This window comes from Thermobia domestica, chromosome 15 (assembly GCF_964235325.1).
Source record: "Thermobia domestica chromosome 15, izTheDome1.hap1.1, whole genome shotgun sequence".
Lineage (NCBI taxonomy): Eukaryota > Metazoa > Arthropoda > Insecta > Zygentoma > Lepismatidae > Thermobia > Thermobia domestica.
The window spans coordinates 137,097,651-137,121,511 of record NC_137468.1 but is presented as its reverse complement, the minus strand read 5'-3'; the positions used below and the strand labels follow the sequence as shown (position 1 = coordinate 137,121,511).

At 35.4% G+C, this 23,861-nt stretch overlaps 1 long non-coding RNA gene across 1 annotated transcript; it reads right to left on the bottom strand.

The window, feature by feature from the left end:
* Positions 1 to 16,705: 16,705 nt before the first annotated feature.
* Positions 16,706 to 23,524, bottom strand: LOC145671254 (uncharacterized). The gene is made up of 3 exons (XR_014128495.1): positions 23,366 to 23,524; positions 18,627 to 18,734; positions 16,706 to 16,887 (listed from the first exon to the last, which is right to left on the bottom strand). It is a non-coding gene; the product is annotated as an uncharacterized LOC145671254 (long non-coding RNA).
* Positions 23,525 to 23,861: the final 337 nt, after the last annotated feature.

The window sequence follows — 23,861 nt, the reverse complement described above, 5'->3', positions numbered from 1 at the left end:
CCGTGAAACGTAAAATTTTTTTTAGTTTGAAATTTTTTTTGCTTGAAATTTTTTTGTTTGAAAATTTTTTCGTTTCCAAATTTTTTTGTTTCAAAATTTTGTTTGAGATTTTTTCGTTTGAAATTTTTTGTTTGAAAATTTTTTCGTTTGAAATTTTTTGTTTGAAAATTTTTGTTCGAAAATTTTGTTTAAAATTTTTTGTTTAAAATTTTTCGTTTCCAAATTTTTTGTTTGAAATTTTTTTTCGCTTCAAAATTTTGTTTGAATTTTTTTTTGGTTTGAAATTTTTTGTTTGAATTTTTTTTTGTTTTAAAATTTTCTTTCAAAGATTTTTGTTTGAAATTTTTGTTTCAAAGTTTATGCACCTATTAGTAAAGAACCGGAACTGTTTAGAACAAAAACCTTTGACAACATTGTGGTGCAATAGTACACGTCAGAATATGGGTTTGTACTTGAAATGAAAAAACACAATTCATTGAAATGGATCATTTTATTACACTCCACATACATCCATACCAGATAGTGGTTCTGGATATTGTCGATACAATGTATTTTGAACTTCTTGCACTAGTTTGTCTTTAGCATATAATTTTAATTCCAGTTGAAGTCTTTTAAGGTCTAATGCAATATCAATTGGTGGAAACTCAATGTCCATTTGATCACAAATAAACTGTTTATCAATACAGTTATGCACCCACGAACGATGTTGACAACCATCACAATATCTAGATACATGTTGTACAATATGCATAACACATTTTTCAAAATAGTACTTTTTCAGGAATATACTAGTTTTGTTGCACACTTCCACTGCATGTTTCACACACTGAAATACGCTGATAAATTTGTTCCATTCTGTTTCCGTTAGATACACCATGTTACGAGGGACATGAAATGTACTCTTTTTACGTAACAGCACCATCTTCTCTTCGAGGACTGTACGCATCACCACTTCATGATTTGAGCCTAATGATTTCACTATGGTCACATTTAGCTCATCATGAAAATAATCGTTCATTTGGTCGATTCGTGAACATAATATTTGCCATTCTTCACAGGTCAGTTGTACACCAAATTGTTCTGCTTTGCCCAATCGAATCACAGGTTCAAATGTTCTAGCACTGATACCAATCATCACATGTTTTGTTTGAAATATATTTATTGGATAATAGCTTGCAAAGATGAACTCTTTATCGTTAGAAGTACACATCTTTCCTCCTGAAAAGCACTTGCTCAAATGATTTCACGGTATTGGTTGATTTATAGTTATTGCTGACGTCATTGGTAAGGAATGTGCTGACGTTTGAATTCATGATTTCATCACAGTTGCTGACGTCATGCTGACCAACCACATTCATACAACTATGTCTGATGTGCTGACGTTTGAATTCATGATTTTGCTGACGAATCTGGCTGTGTACTAAATTCAAGTTGATGACTTCGACCCAAGAATCCTTTGTAACATAAAGATACAGATCCAGTATTTAAGAAACGCAGCAGTTCTTCTTGTTTTGATGGTTCCATGGGTAAATATCTTGCTGGTAAAATTATATTCTTATCATTTTCAAGCTTCACTACGATTCTTAATCCAAACTTTGTAGGGATCATTTGGCTAGCTAAGATTCTATAAGGTACATTCTGTTGTAAATCAGTAATCTTGGTAAATGATTTCATCACATCACGTGTGTTTAGAAACTGCAGACAAGTAGCCATGATGACGTTATCATGAATACTAACTCGAACGATACTTATATATGATGCAAAACTGATGACGTTGCATTATTATGTTCTGACGTGTACTATTGCACCATGATAAACAACGTTGCCAGATGTTTTTGTTCTAAACAGTTCCGGCTAGTGCATACCTGTATTGATAAACAGTTTATTTGTGATCAAATGGACATTGAGTTTCCACCAATTGATATTGCATTAGACCTTAAAAGACTTCAACTGGAATTAAAATTATATGCTAAAGACAAACTAGTGCAAGAAGTTCAAAATACATTGTATCGACAATATCCAGAACCACTATCTGGTATGGATGTATGTGGAGTGTAATAAAATGATCCATTTCAATGAATTGTGTTTTTTCATTTCAAGTACAAACCCATATTCTGACGTGTACTATTGCACCACAATGTTGTCAAAGGTTTTTGTTCTAAACAGTTCCGGTTCTTTACTAATAGGTGCATAAACTTTGAAACAAAAATTTCAAACAAAAATCTTTGAAACAAAATTTTGAAACGAAAAAAAATTCAAACAAAAAATTTCAAACCAAAAAAAAATTCAAACAAAATTTTGAAGCGAAAAAAAATTTCAAACAAAAAATTTGGAAACGAAAAATTTTAAACAAAAAATTTTAAACAAAATTTTCGAACAAAAATTTTCAAACAAAAAATTTCAAACGAAAAAATTTTCAAACAAAAAATTTCAAACGAAAAAATCTCAAACAAAATTTTGAAACAAAAAAATTTGGAAACGAAAAAATTTTCAAACAAAAAAATTTCAAGCAAAAAAAATTTCAAACTAAAAAAAATTTACGTTTCACGGTTAACCGTCAAACTTTATCCGGTTTTTAACTATTCGATTAACAAATAAACGGTTTTGATCATGTTTATCAGTGAGTGCAAAATGTTGAACGAAACCAAGATTTTTAAATGTTAAACAAAACTTAAAACTGAATACAGCAAAGATTTGAAAATCATCAGCCAATCAGATTGCACGAAAGATAGTGATCAACCAATCAGATTGCAGGAAAGATAGTGATCAACCAATCAAATTGCATTAACAATAACTTTGCCAGTGTTGTAGCATGTATTGCCTTTCGTCTATGAGTCATAAGATTCAATAAGGATAGCTATCAGATTTCAAATCAATCACCACCAATGATCTTAGACTATGAGCTGTGACTAAAGTTCAATGTATTGTTTCTAATTTAAAGAATACTTCTCCTGATATACCTAAGTCTTAGAGTTAATCATATTATTATATGTTCAATAAGGTCAATAATGTCCGTCAATTGTTTACCTGAGTAGAACCAACTGTTTTCTAGAAGTGTGTGTACTCAAACTTAAGAAGTACCACAACAAAGGAAATGAATCCCTGTACACTACCTCATCAAGGACAATCACGTGGTACAACGTCTTGCTTACGTTTATATTTGGCGTGAATAATCAAAACCAATGACGCATTCTTAAATTATACTACAAAGTTTTAATGTACCAATGTCCTGGACTCCTAATCCCATCATAGGTTAATAACTGATCACGTGATCATACTCATATTTGACAATGATTTACCCAATGAATGATATACTATTCAATTACCAATTATTGATACGACAATAAGAAATGTACCCCCTCCCAAAATTTAAGATTGGTACACAAATACACCTGTGTCTTATGAAAAAAAGTAATAAATCCTGTACTTATTCAATAATAAAACCGGTCAATAACATTTAAATTTTGAATATTTGGCCATAAGAGGAACACCAATGGGTCCTAGAAAACGTTTACCGAATTTTGTTATTTGATAATTCCTAAATTTAAAAGGGAACATAAACATATAAAGGTAATAAACCATATAACGTGCTAAATAGGTGTCAATAACATCCGAAATTCGATTTTTGGTAGTTCTTTACCCATGAAAGGGAACGATGTGGACCATCCAAATTTATAGTGGTACATATTGAAGTCCTGTACTATGATACCAAATGCTTATATTAAAACAATTTCTAAAACCGACTGGATGAGCCAAAATACCCCTCCCAAATTTTTCAAGGGGTGCGTCAATGTACCCATGTCTTATGATAGGAAATGAACCCATATACATGACCATATAACCATATAAGGTAATAGAACCCCATCAAAGGGAAGAAATTGGGCCAAAAACCAAACGCATGGTACAACATATTGCTTATGTTTATATTTTAGTAATTCTTACTCATGAAAGGGAACAAGATGGATCACCCAAATTTATCATGATACATGTTGAGGTCATGTACTATGATACCGAATGCTTAAATTGGAAAATTTCCAAAATTTAAGGGGATATGGAATGGACCCCTATACATGATCATATAACCATATAAGGTAATAGGACCTCATCCAAGGGGATAAATTGAGCCAAAACCAAACACGTGGTTGTACTAAAATTTGGCAATTTCGTACCCATCAAAGGAAACGTGGTGAACCACCCAAATTTATAGTAATATATATTAGGGTTCTATACTATAATACCAAACATGTAAAAGGGGCAATTTCCAAAATTAAAGGGGTGGTCCAAAGTACCCCTCCCAAATTTTTAAAGGAGTGCACAAATGTACCTATGTCTTATGATAGGGAATAGACCCCTATACATAACCATATAACCATATAAGGTAATAGAACCTCATCCAAGGGGATAACTTAGGTCAAACCAAACACGTGGTACAACGTATTGCTTACGTTTATATTTTGGCAATTTGTACCCCTAAAAGGGAACGAGGTGGACCACCCAAATTTATCATAATACATGTTAGGGTCCAGTACTATAATACCAAATATATAAAATGAGCAATTTCTAAAATTTAAGGGGTGGGCCAAAGTACCCCTCCCAAATTTTTAAAGGAGTGCACAAATGTACCTATGTCTTATGATAGGGAATAGACCCCTATACATAACCATATAACCATATAAGGTAATAGAACCTCATCCAAGAGGTTAAATTGGGCCAAAAGACCAAACACGTGGTACAACGTATTGCTTACGTTTATATTTTGACAATTTTGTACCCCTAGAAGGAAACGAGGTGGACCATCCAAATTTATCATACTACATGTTAGGATCCGGTACTATAATACCAAATGTTTAAATTGGGCAATTTCCAAAATTTAAGGGTGGGCCAAAGTACCCCTCCCAAATTTTTCAAGGGGTGCATTAATATACCCATGTCTTATGAAAGGTAATGGACCCCTGTATACGCCCATATAACTATATAGGGTAATAACACCTCATCCAAGGGGATAAATTAGGTCAAAAACCCCCGAAATTTGAATTTTTGGCAATTTTTTACCCCTAAAAGGGAATGAGGTGGACCACCCAAATTTATCATAATACATATTAGGGTCCTGTACTATAATACCCAATGTTGAAATTGGGCAATTTCCAAAATTGAAGGGGTGGGCCAAGGTACCCCTCCCAAACATTTCAAGGGTGCATTAATATACCCATGTCTTATGATAGGTAATGAACCCCTGTATACGCCCATATAACCATATAGGGTAATAACACCTCATCCAAGGGGATAAATTAGGTCAAAAACCTCCGAAATGTGAATTTTAGGCAATTTTTTACCCATGAAAGGGAACGACATTGACCCCCAATACTGATAGAGGTACATACTGTGGTCCTAGGCTACCATACCAAATTTTTAGATTTGGCAATTTCCAAAATTTAAGGGGTGGGCCAAGGTACCCCTCCCAAATTTTTCAAGGGGTGCATTAATATACCCATGTCTTATGAAAGGGAATGGACCCCTGTATACGCCCATATAACCATATAGGGTAATAACACCTCATCAAAGGGGATAAATTAGGTCAAAAACCCCCGAAATTTGACTTTTTGGCAATTTTTTACCCATGAAAGGGAACGACATAGACACCCAATACTGATAGAGGTACATACTATGGTCCTAGGCTACCATACCAAATTTTTAGATTTGGCAATTTCCAAAGTTTAAGGGGGGTGGTCCTATGTACCCCTGCCAAAATTTAGGGGGTGGGCCAAGGTACCCCTGCCAAAATTTAGAGGGGGTGGTCCTAGGTACCCCTAGGTCATTGACCCCGGCCAGGGACCATGGGTCCTGAGGCAGGGACCCAGGGGCCAAAAAGTTAGGCAAAGTGGGGCCAATACTACTGATATAAATTAGAAATAATAATTCACAAAGTTAAGCAGTGTAAAATTTATATTTTAGAGAATATTAAAAAATAATTATTTATTAATAGTGATTATTAATGTGTCATCGACAATATGGCATTACTGCTGTATCGCCGGACCAATTTGAAAATCGAAAAAAAAATGGAGCAAAATATACTGCATTGGGTTATATTTGGTTGGATTATATTAAATTACGTTAGAATATGTTATTAATGCGCAATTTTACTATACGAATCCATAGTATAAGTAGTAGTAGTAGGAGGAGGAGTAGCAGTAGTAGTAGTAGGAGGAGGAGGAGTAGGGGTAGTAGTAGTAGGAACGGGTTAGAAGCCCCGCAGGGGTTGGTTGGGTTCTGTTCTCGGCATGAAATGGGCAAATTAAAGATTTTCCCCAAATTTTTCTGTACATTTTACAATCTATGGATCCGTATAGTAAAACAAGTGTACCTCTCCGCGAAATAGTCCATCCACCTTCAAATACAGTGCCGCTTACAACATCAAAAACAACCAGCAAATACAATCACTTTCTGAGCTTTTACTATTCCCCTTACCTGACTTTCAAACACTCTTCCTCATAAACTTAAATAAATTCTCCAATTGACCCGGTAAATTTCCTAAAATTGCTCCGGCGATACAGCAGTTAAACACGACAATATATATTATAATGTTAAAAAAAAAAAAAAAAAAAAAAGACTAACAAATTACCAAATAGAAGGATCCTGTATAAACTGATCGGGATAGTATCAGACAACTCTGTAATAAATTGACTTTTAACAATTGATTTTAACAAAATATGAAACATGAAGTGATTATATGTACTGATACTGATTCTAAAGACTTCTCACTAAGATCCCACATTCATTTGTCTTATTTTCTATAACTAATTAAGTCAGTTTCGAAAACAATTTGATTGCTTTCAAAAATAGACAATTTAATACTAACAAAATACTATTGAATGGTTTATTTGTTCTAAAGATGTTTTATATACGGTAGTACAAAGAACTAAGTATCTGACTATAATAATCTCATCAAACGAGAATTCAAATTTTAAATAGATGGATCTTCGTTTCCGTATTAGTTTTTACTGCTACTAACTTCAGTAGAAGAATACTACTAAGATGAAATATTTTTTTTATTTGCTTGTTTGTTGAAGTTCAGCGTCCCTTTTCAGTATCGAGAGAGACTATACAAGACGTGGACCTACACTTTAAAGTGGAATCCGAACCACCATAACACGTTCAATGTTTTCCCACTCGAGACCCTGTGCATCAAAGGAATACGCGCTAGCCACTAGACCAATGGCAGGGCTTGAAATCTTTTCTTGGAATTATGAAATTATATATTTAAAAGAAACGTTTGTCGCTTCCTAGTACCTCTCTCGTTCTATGAGAAAAAAAAATATTGTAACCAGAGATATAGTAAGTATTTATCACTTTCGGTTGCATTAAACTTAGAGATGGAAACTACCATTGTGGCACAGAATCCATATCAAAAACTGCTTCCGGCTATCGTTTTTTCTTTACTATAAAACCGGAAATGGTAGTTTCTCACTATTTCCGGTTTACATGGAGGATAGCGATCGAGATGACAATCTTAGAATCCTGGATTCACACACACACACACACACACACACACACACACACACACACACACACACACACACACACACACACACACACACACACACACTAAGGTTTGTATTTGCTACATTCTGGGGCCATGAGCATCAGACCTACATAACCGGAACCCATAGAAATAACGGTCCTAGAGCAAAAATCGAAGTTTTTTCTTACTTCTGACGTGATGCTGATAATGAAATTCGTTTCGAAATTCCTCTATCTTTAAAAATAAGCCATCGGTACAATCCGTTAAAGTGAGGACCGCCGGTACGTTACCCTCAAAATCAAGTACCTTGACACACACTAAGAAACGCACACCTACCAACTGAAACCGAATATGTGACAAACTTTTTTAACACACGTACCAACAGAAAGTAAATATGAGAACCCTTGATGTGTGCACACGTGTGAGCAGAAAAAGTATATGAAAGGAATTTAGTGGAAAACACACATGGAGGTTGAAGTAGTATAAGTGAGGTATTTTATTAAACATACATGTTAGGTATATATTATATAAATGTAACTTATAAACACATACATATGTTTTAAAACCTTTAAGTTTGTAATTACTTGTTAGCAAAAATTGAATACCAGAACTCGTATATGAATATCATTGGCATTTTACAGTAATAGTTTCAAACTAAAATTTACACTAAATTTTTCGGAATTCAATTAATTAATTTCCTTTAATTTCGATGTGGAATCTGACATGTTACGTTGCTTCTAGACCAAAAAACTTACTATGCACGAGAAACTGGGTTCGATTCTCGGCGAGAAGACCTTGAAACTTGAACACGTGACGCTGGTTCGGACTCCATCTTGAATTGTAGTCTCATATTGCCTCGGTATTGAAAAGAGACTATAAACTCGAACCAACCAAACTTACCAAATATTTAAATGGAATAAGATGTGTTGTACGTTGCATCCACGAAATTTGAAATAATATACTTACAATGCCTTTTAAAAAAGAATTATTGACACTTTCATACTAAATATCCTAACACAATCTAATGTATCTTAGATTGTATTAGGAAAGTTTTTTTTTTTTTTTTTCAATTGACGTAGAGTATCCTCCCAACAGAATATGTTTTAGGAATTGTCTTTTACCGTAAACTACTCAGAAAGATTGTGTTCTATTGTCCAGTATCCCGTAGTTCGGCATCCATGTTAAATAATAGGTTAACATCTCATATAGAATAAATTATATATTGCAAATTGATATTAGATTTGTATAAACCAATCTTATTGAATTATACAAGGTGTACATTTGAAAACTAGCTAGTGCGATTACTGGTGAACAACAAAAGATATGAGCATGCTGTTGATGGGAAAGGTGTGGGAACGAAGGGGGACGTATGTGTATGGTATTGGCGATGTGCGGAAACCTCCCACCAGCTACAAAATTTGAAGTGGGAAGATGTACCTCGCAACATACCAAATGAAAGGGTTTGAAAAAAGAAACAGATTGGTAAAGGTAATATTGCAATCGGACAATTGGGTCTCCAGCAGCAACAAAAAAATGTAAATGATGTGGATGAAAACATTTCCTTATAGCAGGCACGTAGCTAGGATTTCGTAATAGGGGGTGGTCCGAAATACTGTGGTTATCACATCAGAGTTCGATTATTCTAAACTATTTTATTGGTAACATACATTGATTCGTTTAGTCTGGATTTCGTAATGGGGGGGGGGGGGCAGTGTGACATGAAATATTGTGGTTATCACCAGGGGCTTGATCAATCTAAATTATTTTACTTGCAACACATATTGGTTTGTTAGAACAATAAAATGAGGACATGTTAGTAAGTATTTTAGTAACAAACTATGAAGAAATCTCGAATAAAAGAATATTAAAAAGATTTTCCAATATCTACATTCCTCCTTCTGTTCATTCAAATATAACAATTTTTCTTTCATTATGACAACTACTTAAAAAAAAAAAAAAAAAGTAGGGCTACGTATCCAATAATGTAAAATATTTTATAATATCTGCGTTCCTTTCTCTGCTGAACCAAATGTTAACAGAACTTGCTTTTCACATAACTTTTTGTTTCTATTTTTCCGTCGACTACTCTTTGTTCCAAATGACAAGTTAAAGGAGCAGTTGGAAACCATTTCTGATAACATGTTTGATACCCTAGAAAAAAGCGATGATGAAAAATTACTTTTATTTTTCGCTTTTATTTTTAATGCTGATTCACCCTATTTCTCGTTTGTTTTTGTTTCATCCTTCCTTTTTTTAATTTCTGGTCTTGAAGGGGGGGTCCGGACCCACCCCTTGGCTACGTACCTGCTTATAGTATTAAGTGTCCCTATTGAGACTATGAAGCAGTATGAATGCGTAATGCGACTTACATATCCAAATGCTTCAAGAATTTGAGTAACCCATTGAGTAGCCCAAATTTACGATTTTTTAATCTCTAAAACATCTCATCTTCCTCTGGCTGGGCATTAAGCTGACTGTAAACTTTGAACTACAGTCAATTAGGCTAAAACGCTGTTCTATTTTAATTGATTCAATTTATCAGATCCCTGATTCCAACCCTAAAGACTGTGGCTGACGGGTACCTGAGCTAAAGGTTGAAGGGAACAGTCACCATTTACTCGTCTCTGATTTTACTTAAATAACAAACTATGCTAATTATATTATATTGTCTACAGTGCGGTACAATGATGTTTGTGTATGTTATGACTTTTTCTTAAATTATATCATTATATTCTAAAAAGAAATCTGTGTGGAATCGTTCTTTGATGGCATATAAGCATATATATATATATATATATATATATATATATATATATATATATATATATATATATATATATATATATATATAATTAAACATCAAATAATGAATACTTCCGTAATGTAGACAGATTTCTCGTTCCAGTAAAAATATCCAACGTTGTACTACGGGCCAGATTCCTCTGATGTCACAGTTGCTCAGATATGGTCACGGACCGTTTTCTCTCTCTCCTCCCTTCATGACATGATACTAGCATATTACCTCTTCATAATGGACAGGAACTATTCTAAATTAAGACTTATTTAGCACAGAAAACTTTAACTCTTTGCAAATTCTGAGTACAATGCAGTAGACAGAAAATTCAATTTAAATATTTCTCCGGTTTCAGGTGATGATTACATAGACAATGTCGATTTGACGAATGTAGAATTTCTTTACTTTTTTGTGTTAAAAAAAAGAAAATAAACTAGTTTGTTTCACTTCCAGTCGTATAAGAAGGTACCCCTCTATCAGTTAAAAAAAAAAATACTATGCAATGTGAAACGAAAACTGAAAAAAAAAAAAGAAAAATAAGAATCTTGATAGGAAAACTCAAATCTGATAAGGAGAAAAATCCACCGTTTACAATTTGAATTGTGTGTAGATGTTTCATGATAAACATATGTAAAACAAAATCGAGACCATCAATTATGTTATGTTATTGCAGTGTTAAACAATACCGATATCATTTCTTGCTTTTCATGGAAATTGTCACAAATTTTGATCCATACTGTCCTTGTCCTATTTTTATCTCTTCCTTCTATAACTGCATAACAAATTGTCAGATTTCTTTTTTATGTCTCCGATAAACAATTCTACATTGAGTAATTCAGCAATGGTTGCAGGCGTCAAATGGTCGGTCGTTCCATTCAGCAATGTCAGCCTGTGTACTAACCAACCGCAAAAATCAGCAACAGTACTGGCGATCAACTTGCGATAATGCAGTGACCATTACCTCTCATATGTATCGCACAATGCTACTTAATGTTCTGCCCAATGACGTACACACGAGGGTGGAACTCGGAGTTCGGGAATTCAAACCTCTACTTGAGCAAGATATTATGGAAAAATGAACATTTATCGATATTACACCTAAGTCACGGTTGTGAAAATGTTTTCTTGAACCTCCCCCCCTCTTTCTTGATGAAACGTGTATGGCACTGATTCTGCCTAAGTACATTGCAAATGATTGCGAATGGCCACAGCGACCACTACCGCCTGAGTGCATCGTCACTTAACAGATAGCTACTTGGAACATAATTCAAAGCAAAAAAAAAAAAAAAAAAAAAAAAACAATAGCTTTCATATCCAACAAGACAAGTAAGTCTACTCAATATGCGCGTTTCCTTTCTGAACGAAAACAGGAATTTATACATGTTTTATTTTTATAGGATATATTTTTATTAGACCTCCGAACTGTGCTATACGTAAGTGTCGGAAGTCATAGAATGGATACGTCCATCCGTCCATCTGTCGGAAAGTTTAAGAACAAAAATGGTAAGAGATATTGAGAAACGGTTGTTTACAATCAATTCAGCTTCCTAATAATATGTTTCGTCTCTGCCATTGACCTCTATTCCAACGAGAAGTGCTTCATTTGATATTTTATGGTTCCATAGAACGAAAACGGCATCAGAGAGTGAGAAGCGTTTTTTGTAAATATACAAGGTCTGAATACAACATACTATGACTGTCTGCAACACTCCACGAAACCGGAAGGGGTTCAAATTTATAATTGCTTGCGGTTTAAATATTAATTTCTGCACAGCAAAAACGGTAAGAATGGGAATTTTTGAAATCGACTCAGTGTCCCAAGAATCAACTCCATCTCCTTCGTTAACTCTCTATACAAACTGGAATGGTTCAAATTAACCGTTTCCGGTGTCAACCTTTGTCGCCACAGAATAAAAATGGTGAATATAGTAACAGGCTTTTTTTTCTTAACGATTTCGCAAATCGATTCACAATCTTAAGAGAACACACAACTACAGCCCACAACATTTTACGAAACCGGAAATGGTTCCTGGTTTCCCTACAGCAAAAACCGTAAGAAATATCGATATAGGGACTTTTGCAATCGACTCTGCGTCCCAAAAATAGGTTCCATGTAGTTCCATAGGTTAACTCTCTATTTAAACCGAAAGCCTTTCAAAATAACTATTCCAGTTTCAACCTTTGTTACCAAAGAACAAAAAATGGTATTAGACAGCGACGAGCTTTTGTTTCAATCGATTCAGCGTCTCAAGAGAACATATTATCACAACTCGTAACACTCTCCCAAAATAAGAAGTGATTGAAATTTACTAGAACTTTCGGTCCCGGTTCAGTATTGATTTCGACAGAGAAAAACTTAAGATATATCGAAGTTTTTTTTTTTTTTCAGTTGATTGAACGTCATAAGAATATGTCCTTTCTCTGTTAACCCTCTATTTAAACAGGAAGTGAATAAAATTAACTATTTCCAGGTTCAAAATACATCGCCATAGACCTAAAGAGGGAATAAATAGCGAGAAGCGATCTTTAACATCTGATTCATCGTCCCACGAAATCATACTATCTCCAAGCACAGCACTTGATCAAAACCGATAGTGGAATAACTTTACAAGTACTTCTGGTCTCAATACTTGTTTCCATACGTCAAAAACGTAAGATATGTTGAGATTTTTTTTTTCAATCGATTTTGCGTCTTAAGAATGAATTTTATATTCTCTTATAATACTTTATTTAAAACGAAAGTTGTTCAAATTAACGATTTCCGGTTTCAGCTTTTTAGAACAAAAGCAGTAATGGATAGCGAGTAATGGCTTTTTGACATGGATTCAGCGTCCGAGGAATAGGTAGTTTCTTGTGTATTGTTCCTCTATTCAAGTAGTTACAGATGTGCTAGTTCAAGTTTGAATATTGAATTCTCATAGTTTGGGAGTCTACCGTAGTTTCACACAGTGAAACGAAACTGATTTGTTAATTAATTAGTCTATATCATATAATGGTTTCAATTAACATTTAGAAATGAATTTCAGATAACTTTGAATAAAATGATTACATTACGAAATGAAACACTGAGTACAGTCACAATTAAGAATTCTCCACTGTTAATAAAATTTATTAAAAAACAAAAGTAAAAGGAATACCTTCTTTGTTCGTGCTTGTAGAGGTGTCATACACAAGGTCATGGTGGTTGAGGGAAAGAACACTGTCAGTTAGAGTTGATCAACGGTGTGCAATGACTTTTTTTTCTCAACAGAGGCTGCTCGTCACGTGGGTTCTCTATTATTATTATTTTTTTTAAATATGGAGATTTCTTGTATACGAATACAGAACGAGCCAACCCAAAGTTTACATATTATCATCAACTCGAATTCCTGTCGATGATAGATTTGACAACAGCATGAAGTCACAATGCTTGATGTGACTTTGTCATCTGTTCTCGTTTGTTTCTTTCTAACATATGCCTTCAGTTTAAGTGCAAACACTTCAGTCAGGTTCGTTCTTGATACCAGGAGCGTAATTTCAGATTTGTCTGGGGGAGGGGGGGCAAGACTCCTTGATATCACTAAAATTCAGCGTTTTTTGCTGATTTACTACTATTCTATTGATAAAATCTATATAGATCTCAAATTCAGGGGGGCAATTGCCCCTTTCTGCCCCCCCCCTAAATGACGCCCCTGCTTGATACGCCTGGCAGTACTCACTACTGACAAAGTTTCTTTGTTTTGTATACTCTTTGGTATGGTCTCATCCAGCAGGGAGAATAAATGGAGGGCGCCGCACCCTGCATATTTCGTTACTTGTAAGTTGCTGCTTCGCACTCTAAAATAGGCTTACAGCACATCAGTTTCAAGATTAGCAAAAACATTCTTCGTTTGCATTACATTGCCGGTAACAGGAGCAATGTAGAAAACCAGATAACCAAACACACCGAATTTGATCACTTGGTACCAGCTATCGTAAACATGTTGAAGTTTACGCAAGAAGTTGCTGCAGTTAGTCAAAAGTGCTGTGTATTGACTTACAGGGACGAGGATTGTTGCATGCATTAGTTGTCATATGGCTCCAATTATTGCCGCATTTTGGAAGGCCTCCGCAGATCCGCGGAGATGCGAATTTGACATACGCTTCCTCTATCCTATTATATAAAATTAGAAAATACACTTTGGCATGGAATAGAGAGTTCAACTCCCGGTAGAAGCACAGATGTGATTCAGATCCTACGTTAAACTGTAGATCCAAGTCTTAATACTCTAAAGAATAGTCGAATTAGTCAGTCTTTTTCTTTAGAATTTATCGAAATTGAATAATATTTGAATGTGAATGCGTCATGAAATGTCACTATTTTATAAGTTAGCGAATATTCAAAAAGGCATCCAAAATTGAGCTGCTTATCGTTTTACTTTTAGTTTTCATATCCCAAATTACATTGTTTGATAACAAGTATGTATGTTAGTAGGTATGTAATCAAATTAGTTTTAGAGAACCGATGATAAAATTAAACGCAAGTGAATAGGTTAAGGAATGGCCAAAGAAAATTGTTTTTCAGTAAATCCGGAAGTTTTGCTTCTTGAGCGAATTGAATTCATTGTGTTAAGTAAAGTACTTACAATCAAATTCAATAAGTCTGTAAGAGAGCTCCCTCATTGCTAAGCGGATAGAGTACGCGTCTTTTCGTAGAAGATCCGGGTTCGATTCCCGAAGGGGTCATGTTCGGATCCATGCTAAGCTGTAGGTTCACGTCTCATATAGCCTTGCTGCTGAAAGGGACACTAAACTGATATTCAACTCAATAAGTCCGTAAGACACATACTATAATCATGGTTGAGCAATGTCGTATTTGTTTTATTTCCCAGTGTTTTATTCCGAGATTTAGTGCAACAGATAATTGACAAAAGAAGACTAAAATACTTTAAAAGTTTATGTATATATAAATGGTATTTATCTGCGAAGGAAACAAGAATATAACTAGTATGAGACCATCCTGAAAATAATGCCTCCTATTTGTTTTCTAGGATTAAATTAATACCTGATATCGAGTAAGAAGGCATTATATTAATTACAATATTCTCTTGATCCCTAACAGCACAAAATCTTCCCTAGGATGTCCCATGGCCCTCCCGCCCGGGAAAACGGGACGATCCCATAGGACTCCTGCGACATCCATGGGACTGACACGCGAATTCCAGATGTCCGCGTTTGTCCCGGGAAACGGGACGACCCGTGGGACTCCAGCGGGAGTCATGCAGGAAGAATCCCGTAGGAAACCAGAGGATATCCTCAGGCAGAACCACGTACGCGAATGGGATAATCCCGGGACGATCCCGTGGGACTCCTGAGACATCCGTGAAATCCTGATGAGAATCCTACGGGACTTCAAACGGAAGCTCATGTGTAACCGTGTAGCATTGCACCAGAAATGACGATGTGAATCTATTGACTGTTTTCAGGCTCTGGTTTCAGATTTGCAAACACAATGTACAGTGCAAATCAAACGGAATATGTGTTATTTCTCGTGTAGCTACTTGAGAGGCGCCTTTGAAAAGCCAGAGCCTAAAAATAACCAATAGCTTCACTCTGTAATTACCGATAGAGCTATTGTGCAATACCACAGGGTGGCCTGTACATGAACTTCCGCTTCAAAGTCCCAGTGAGTCCCGTCAGGTACATATTTATAGGCTATAGGCAGTGGCGTATTTACGATTTTGTTTCGGGAGGGGCTTTGCTATCTTTCGGGGGGCTTTCCCTGGAAATGTGAAAATTCTGCAAGATATTTCATTTACTTTACTATACTAAGTAAGATTTCGGGGGGGAGGCTTAAGCCCGGAAGCCACCCCCCTAAATACGCCACTGGCTATAGGTAAACATTTCAAAAGCAAATGTTTGACTCGTTGACTTGCACTCTCTATTACCGCAGTAACGTTTCCAATGATATTAGCTATGGTTAGGTAAATTTAAATTTCGTGAGAAAATATATCAATTGGTGCCTTTGGACAATCTCCTTGTTGGCGGGATAAACTGCAAAATGTAGCCAGTGGATGCTTGACGCCACATTGTATCATCATCAAATCCTTCAGACGTCTTCCTTGTGACAAAGTGATCTGTACGATTCAACATAGTCATATATGGGACTATGCGAAATAAGAGCGAAGATGTAGCTATTTACAATATATAAGTTATCTGCATATAGTAAACTAACTTAGTGTTGTTCAGCTGTAAATTTCTCCTCAAGAGATAGAAAGAAAATAAGAATGGAACATGATTCAACTAGGGGAAAAAAAAACTGCCTTTTCTGAAACATGAACCTAATTAATCATTAATAACCGAAGGTCACGTTTGGATCGTAGTTATCTAGCATCTGTGTAGCAAAGAAAGATATGCTTAATAAAACAAATGGGTTACACACGTACAATCTTTTATTCAAAAGCTATCATACATGAAGGGATTTTTTCACCCTTTCAAAATATACATCTAGGGTTTTATAATGTGAGCATTTGCATGTTCATCCCGGCTTCAGTCACATCGCACTTTATGTGTATTCATTTGCCTGTCAACATCGCGCTTTGTTCATCCCCTTTCCCTACAAAATGGAAAAGGAAAAAAATTCTGTTAAAAGACGAAGTGAGTGCAAATATTCATAAAAAATTAGCCACAGAAAAATCTAATAATTACGTTAAATACGTATGGATGTATGGAAAGTAGTAGGGAGATGACACTTGTTGGAATTACTCGCTTTATTATTATGATCCAGTCATAAGACAATGAGACCTGTTTTGCTTGAATTGAAAAATCTTTTCGCTAGAAATATGTAAGTACATGTGATGCTGCGAATCAGTCGCGCTTCTGACAAGAAGTGAATATAATACTAAGTATTAATTAATAAACCAACAACGAACTTTAAAAAGCAGAGAAAGCACACCAAGTTTGGATTTAGTTCGCATAGCGATGAATATATAAAGTTAGCCTTTAAATCAGTAATCAAGCCAAAAGGCAAAGACAAGCAACATAGCTAACTGTCCAGGCCAATCGAGGCACACACACATTCCAGTTCGAGCTTTGGATAATGATGTTTGTCTCTTTTATTCATTGTTGAACATTACTATCCCTTGACGTAAGTAAAAAATTGTTTCAATGAAATAAAAAAAACTCTATCCATTGAATTCATTTACTTTCTTTTGTATCAGATGTCATGTAAAAAGTGGAAAACGGAACATATGAAGCCAAATTACTAGCATTACTTTGTTACAAACCTTGAGATAGAAGTTAGAAAGGAGCAACTAAGTAATAAACAAAATACAATATTGATACAAGTATTTGCAATGGGATGACCAAAAATTACCCGAACCGTACAAAAAAGAACAAGATTTCCGCTGGACACACACACACATACACACACACACACACACACACACAATGAAGATAATGTGAATCAACTGTGGTGTAGAACAGGGTGTCTACTGGTACTTGAAATACTGGTATTTGATTTTCTTACTGGAAATATTGGAATGTACTGGAAATTATTGTCTAATACTGGAGAAATATAAAGATTTCCTTTAAGACCCTTCAAGATGGCAGTCCCATTATCTGGGTGTAGGTGATGATAAAATTAATTGGTCAAACATTGAAAGAACTTGGTAATTCGAGAAAGAAAATCAATAGTGTTTCCTTTTTTTTTTTTAACCCACTAGTTTCTATGCATTCTTTCCATCAGAATATTGAAGAACTAGCCTTATCAACACATTTTACAGCTTCTTGAATATCATAGTATGCCTTTTTTTTTTTTTTTATCCAGGGTGGTGTTTTGAAAATTTGTAAGTCAAGAAGTCAACTCCAGTAAACACCCTGTAGAATCCCGAAGGACGATCGCCCCCAAGCAGTCTTTTGGCATGTTTATAGTTTATGTGAAAGTATATCGTGTAGGATTTCTTGGGACATGGCAAAATAACATTAAAAACGAAGACTGCCTGACCTGTATGAAGATAAAAATACAGAACTATAATAATTACAATAGCCATCTACACTATTTAAAAGTCATAAAACGTATTTAGTAGACACATCCCACTTCGTAAATGGGTTTCCATGCCTATCGCGGGTGCGTTACACATGCAAAGAGAGTGTATTATTAATTTTACAACGACTTTTCTTAACTATTAAGTAGGGTCGCACAATGGTGTCTTTGGTGCGACATCAACAATACATTACATTATAATACAGAATAATTTTATGTATTATAATTGATTGCTTGAAGCTTCCGTTCACCACGTCGACTAAGCAAGAGCAAGCAATTTACAAACCTAAAAGTGTCAATATGTTACTTACGTTTCTCTCTTTTCATTCTTTCCGTTGCGTGACGAAGCCAGCTTTGAACTGGTCTTTTGATCTCAGCATCTGTAGCAAATTTGCTGGACGCGTGTTGCCTCACTGTCTCTGGAAATATAATATTTCTGAATGAGAAAAACTGGCAAATTTCTGTAATAGATATGTGTTATAACAAGAAGGAATATGAAATATAATATTCGACATGCATTTCAATAGGTGAAATGAGGTTCCAAAAGTTATGGGATACAAAGATAATAGGTCTATTGTGCTATGCCTTCTCGAGCATGGCGAGTGCAGCAACTTGGAATGGCATGGACTCGACAAGACTTGGAATGGCAAATCACTATACAGATTATTGAGGTGGGCGAGCTTTTTTTTTATTATTTTATTTATTTATTTATTTTTTTTTATTTAACAGAACTAGTCCCAGGTATTTGGTGACCGAACTTGGCAGGATCATAGTCGACTAAGTTTCAGAACTAGAAGTTGCGAAACCTTATTGGCTACATCCACATCTTATCAATTGGACTTTTCAGTTTTAATTTTAAAGTTCCAGCCTTTTTTAAGAAATAAACGTCGGTTTTAGCGAACTGGCTATTATACAGTGACAATAAAATAAATTTTAACACCATGTGTGTTGATTTCCTCGGGGTTTTCCCATTTCCTTACATTTCTTTCATTTCACCATTTCACTTATTATTATCATCAGTCTCCTTTAGCCTAGGGCATAACCCTAGGAAAATTAATATGCAAAATATCTGCTTATGAAAAATCACACCGGCACGATTAAAGCGGGAGCTTTTCGATGTAAAATATATATATACCGCCCAGCTCTGTACTGAAACTGGACAATCCAGATTCACAGAATACTATCCGTATTAGAATAAAGTGAAGTGGGCGAAGCCCAAATTCTGTTGTTCCCTAGTAAAAAATCAGATTGTAATTATGGTAATGTACTGATTGCACCAAACCGAACAAGGTGCTTTTTACGAAAACTTGTATTTTAAGCGCATGACTTAACTTTATTACGTCATTTTTATTGATGTCTACTTTCGGAGCAGCCTTTTATGTTGTGAAAGGGCTCATCAACCTCCTGTTGCATAAGGATGTTAAGGCTACACAAACTTAGTTATATGTAACCTAAATAAATAAAGAAATCAATTTGAACAAAAAGTAACAATGTGAAAACAATATGGTTTAATCAAATTCTTTTCTTTCGACAAAACATGGTTTCTGCCAACCCTGGCAATAACAAGGATTTATGAGCAGTAAGCACAATACGTTGTAGCTTTCCATTACTTTTACATCCAACACCGCCTTCCATCACTCACTGGCGGGTGTAGGACAAAAGCTCACTAGACCTTTTGTCTAAGCTGACTAAATATATAAATAAAAGAAACACATGACTGGGATAGTCATCCATATTTTTCGATTATATTTGCGAATTACCACTTTTACGTAAATCACACCGTGCAGATTAAGAATAAGGTAACATGTTCCAGCCAATATTACCCTTCACAGATATTGTTTTTCTCTTTTCCTCCTCTTTTCAGAATACAACCCTCGCTCAGCTTTTACAATTTGAATTACTGCAATACTTTTATCTTTTCTTATATTACAAATCGTTGTCATAAAAAATCTAAACTAGTATATTTTAATATATTTGCATTAAATTAGGTTTGCGTATTTTGCGAATAAAATATAATAAAGTGCGTGAAGAGTGAAGTTGCCTAACTGGGATGGCATTCAGTATTTCCCCCAACTCGATCCATGGAACTGGTACTGCAGCTTAGTGAACCATTGTGCTAATGAAAGAAAGAAAAAAAACTGCGGGGTTTCTCACCCCTTTCGCTCGCTCAGCTATATTTCGTAACGCAACTAAGTCACTTTTTTTCAGGGTTGGCAAAAACCATGGTTTTTATTGAAAAAACCAAAAAAAAACGGTTTTTTTGGTTTAAACCAGGTTTATTTGGTTTAAATAATTTGCTCTATATATTCATATCATATATGGACAGAAATAAGTTTGTTTCGCCTTGATGTTATTATGCAACAGCCGGGTTATGCTGGAAGGGGTCACATAAGCTTAAAGCGGAATAAAAACTGCTTCTCGAGTTACATCCGATAGAAATTGTCCTCCATTTGAACTCGGAACCAGGACTAATTGGCCACAAATGCGATACGTCTGCCGACTCACTCACGAAGGAATCCTGATAAAAATACGTTGTACTGATCTTTACATGCTTCTTAATATAGCTCTCAAGAGTCATTTCGGAAGGACAAAAAGATAAACAGTTGCACAAGTGAGACCATTATACTGAATTACATATGGACAATTTCAAAGTACTACGGAGTACAGAAGAATTAATTTAATTCAAGTTAGTTAACAACGACTTATATTGGTGACGACTTAATTTGCATATCACAAAGATACGAATTATTTGGGTCCACTTTGGCTCAGACTCATTTATACATAAATAGATATCGAAGATACTTCTCATTTCACTAAATGCCTCTCGTGGGGTCTGTATGACCCTTCCCCCCCCCACACACACAAAGTACGGAATTTCGATGTATTTTATTAATAGTAAACATTGAAACAAAACAATATTTAGAATGTTTCTTTGATTGCAATTAGGCCTACATAACAATAATAACTACAAAAAAAAAATCACAAAACAAACATTTATAAACTTACATAAAAAGAGTTGCTTTTGTAGTATAATCTTTTTGAGTAATGAATGGGGAATTTAGGTCTGAATATAATACGAATAATATACGGGAGTGAAACGTGATAACCCACAAATGTGTGTTCATCAAGATTTTACAAACACTTACACTTTTACGAACATTTTCGTTTTTTTTTTTTTTTTGAAAAAACCACCTGGCTTAAACCAGCCAACCCTGCTTTTTTTTAAAAATCAAAATCACTACCGTAAAAGACTGGAGGAGAAACAAAAAGCAACCCCCAAATTGAATTTCATTAAGACTTTAGTTCTTCGCATAAAATCTTTCGTCACTAGTGCCTGATAACCCGAATCACGCTTCACAGTCTCGATATTTGGAAATTCTAACCTTTCAACCTCCGTTGCGTTTTGAAGGGGTTCGGCTATTATTTGTAGTTGTCGGGGGGCTTCTAACCCCGTTCGCTCGCTCAGGTAGACCTGCATTTCGTAAAGTAAATAAACCACTTTTAATTTAAACATTAATATAGTGGAGAGATGTAACTCAAGCTACGTAAAAAAAAAAAAAAAAAAAGCCTCCACAGTAGCCTTTAAACTGTTTCATTGCATCGTCTTTGCAAATTTCAACACTATGATGAAATTTGCATGAGATACGTCCGGTTAAAATTTGTAAAAAGGCAGATTCTGCTGCGCTGCTTTTAAGTGCAACACTGTTGTGTTTGCTTAAGTCACTTCACAACAGAAAAGAAACACAAAACATATGATGAAAGCAGTTTTAATTGAAAATAATCCATGTTCATCAATTTCGCTAACTAACACCTTGGCGGGTTAACTTTAGCAGACGGCTCTACCAAAAGAAAAATTTATAGGTGAAACGGTAATATAATTGTTTAAACTCATAAACCATATGGGGCCGCGGTGGCTCAGAGGTAGAGCGTTCATCTCTGGTGCTTGGGGTCCCGGGTTCGATCCCAGCTCGCGCCAAGTGAACTCTGTGGTGGACAAACACCGTGTGCGTGGGTTTTCTCGGGTTCTCCCGTTTCCTCCCACTTTCTTCATTCCACCATTTCATTCATTTCTCATCATCACCGTTTCCCATAGCCTCGGTGCACAATCGTGAGACGTTAAAATAAATATTTCATTTCATTCAATTTCATAAACCATATGTGGGAGTAAGTAACATAGGAAAGTATATGTTATGGTGGAACTATTTGCTAAGGCAGAAGGCGGCTGAATACAAGTTAGGAACGAGATGGTAAGTGTTGTATCTGAAGATTTGGGAAATGGTTAGAAACAATGGTTGCAGTGCAAAGGCAAGGTTCTAGATTACTGGTCCCCCTTCCCATTGAGCAGTAATAAAGACAGAAAACAACGTGCCCTGCGGGGCTCTAACCCGCCTTCACTCGCTAACGCTCGCTCGGCAATACTGTATAAGTTAAATGTATAAACTTTAGTACAGAAAGAAATCTACCCATCTACTAATCCACATCGGGGACCAGTAATCTAGAACCTTCCCCATGCAAATCATGTGTCACTTCAAAGGTAGAAAACAACTTGCCCTGCGGGGCTTCTAAGCCCCTTCAGTCGATCAGTTATGTAGCGTTTTGTAACACTAGTGCTCCAAATCTAGTAAAAAATAACTAGACAATATTTGCTCATCTTCGCTTTACCACACATATCTTAACAAAATCCCAGAGGCTGGTGCTGGACACTGAATGGCTGCTTATCAGTTTGGTACATCAACAATGCAGGTTTTATGGTAAATCAGTTTGCGTGCTTATTCTTAAACTGTACGCCATAATTTCAGCATGAAATAACAGTGTGAAATAAGAGTAAGAAGGTTTTAGATAATTATTTGAAACATAAAAAGTGAAAAATATTTTAAAAGATTCCGACCTATTGTAAATCTGCCCATTTGTTCATAGCATTCCTGCTCTGTTGAACTTTAAACATTTAGTACTACGGCTGTATGATAACCATTTCATCATTTTTTTTACAACTAGAATAACAACAACTCTTTTTTTTTAAACCACTAAAACTTTCATTTCACACACTTACCGAAATCAAGACTAAAATCTGTTGGAACACTTAATATTTCACTAACATCAACCACTGCGTCACCGCTGAACCTCACGTATTCCCTCCAATACCACAAACCACAATGCAATTGTGACAAACAAATGACGGTTCCGAACGCGCACCACAGCACTGAGGACCAGGCGAAATTTTATGGTTTATATTTTCTTTTCTGCAGATTTTTAAACATATTCTTTTATTATGAGAGAAATACGTATAATTTTGTGAATTTCTATTTCCCGTTGCTAGTGGCCATCCTGCGGGACAACCGTGGGATTCCCATGCATATAGACCCATGCCTGTCCCAAGCGGGACTTCCCTGGGATTACCTATTTATATCCTGGATTTTTTAGGATCGTTGTGGGTCGTACGGGATCATAATGGGACGTCCCGTGGACTACTTGTGCTATTAGGGATATGTGACAAGTTTCAAATTCGTCACCATCGGGATCCAACATCTATAGAAGAAAACATGGCT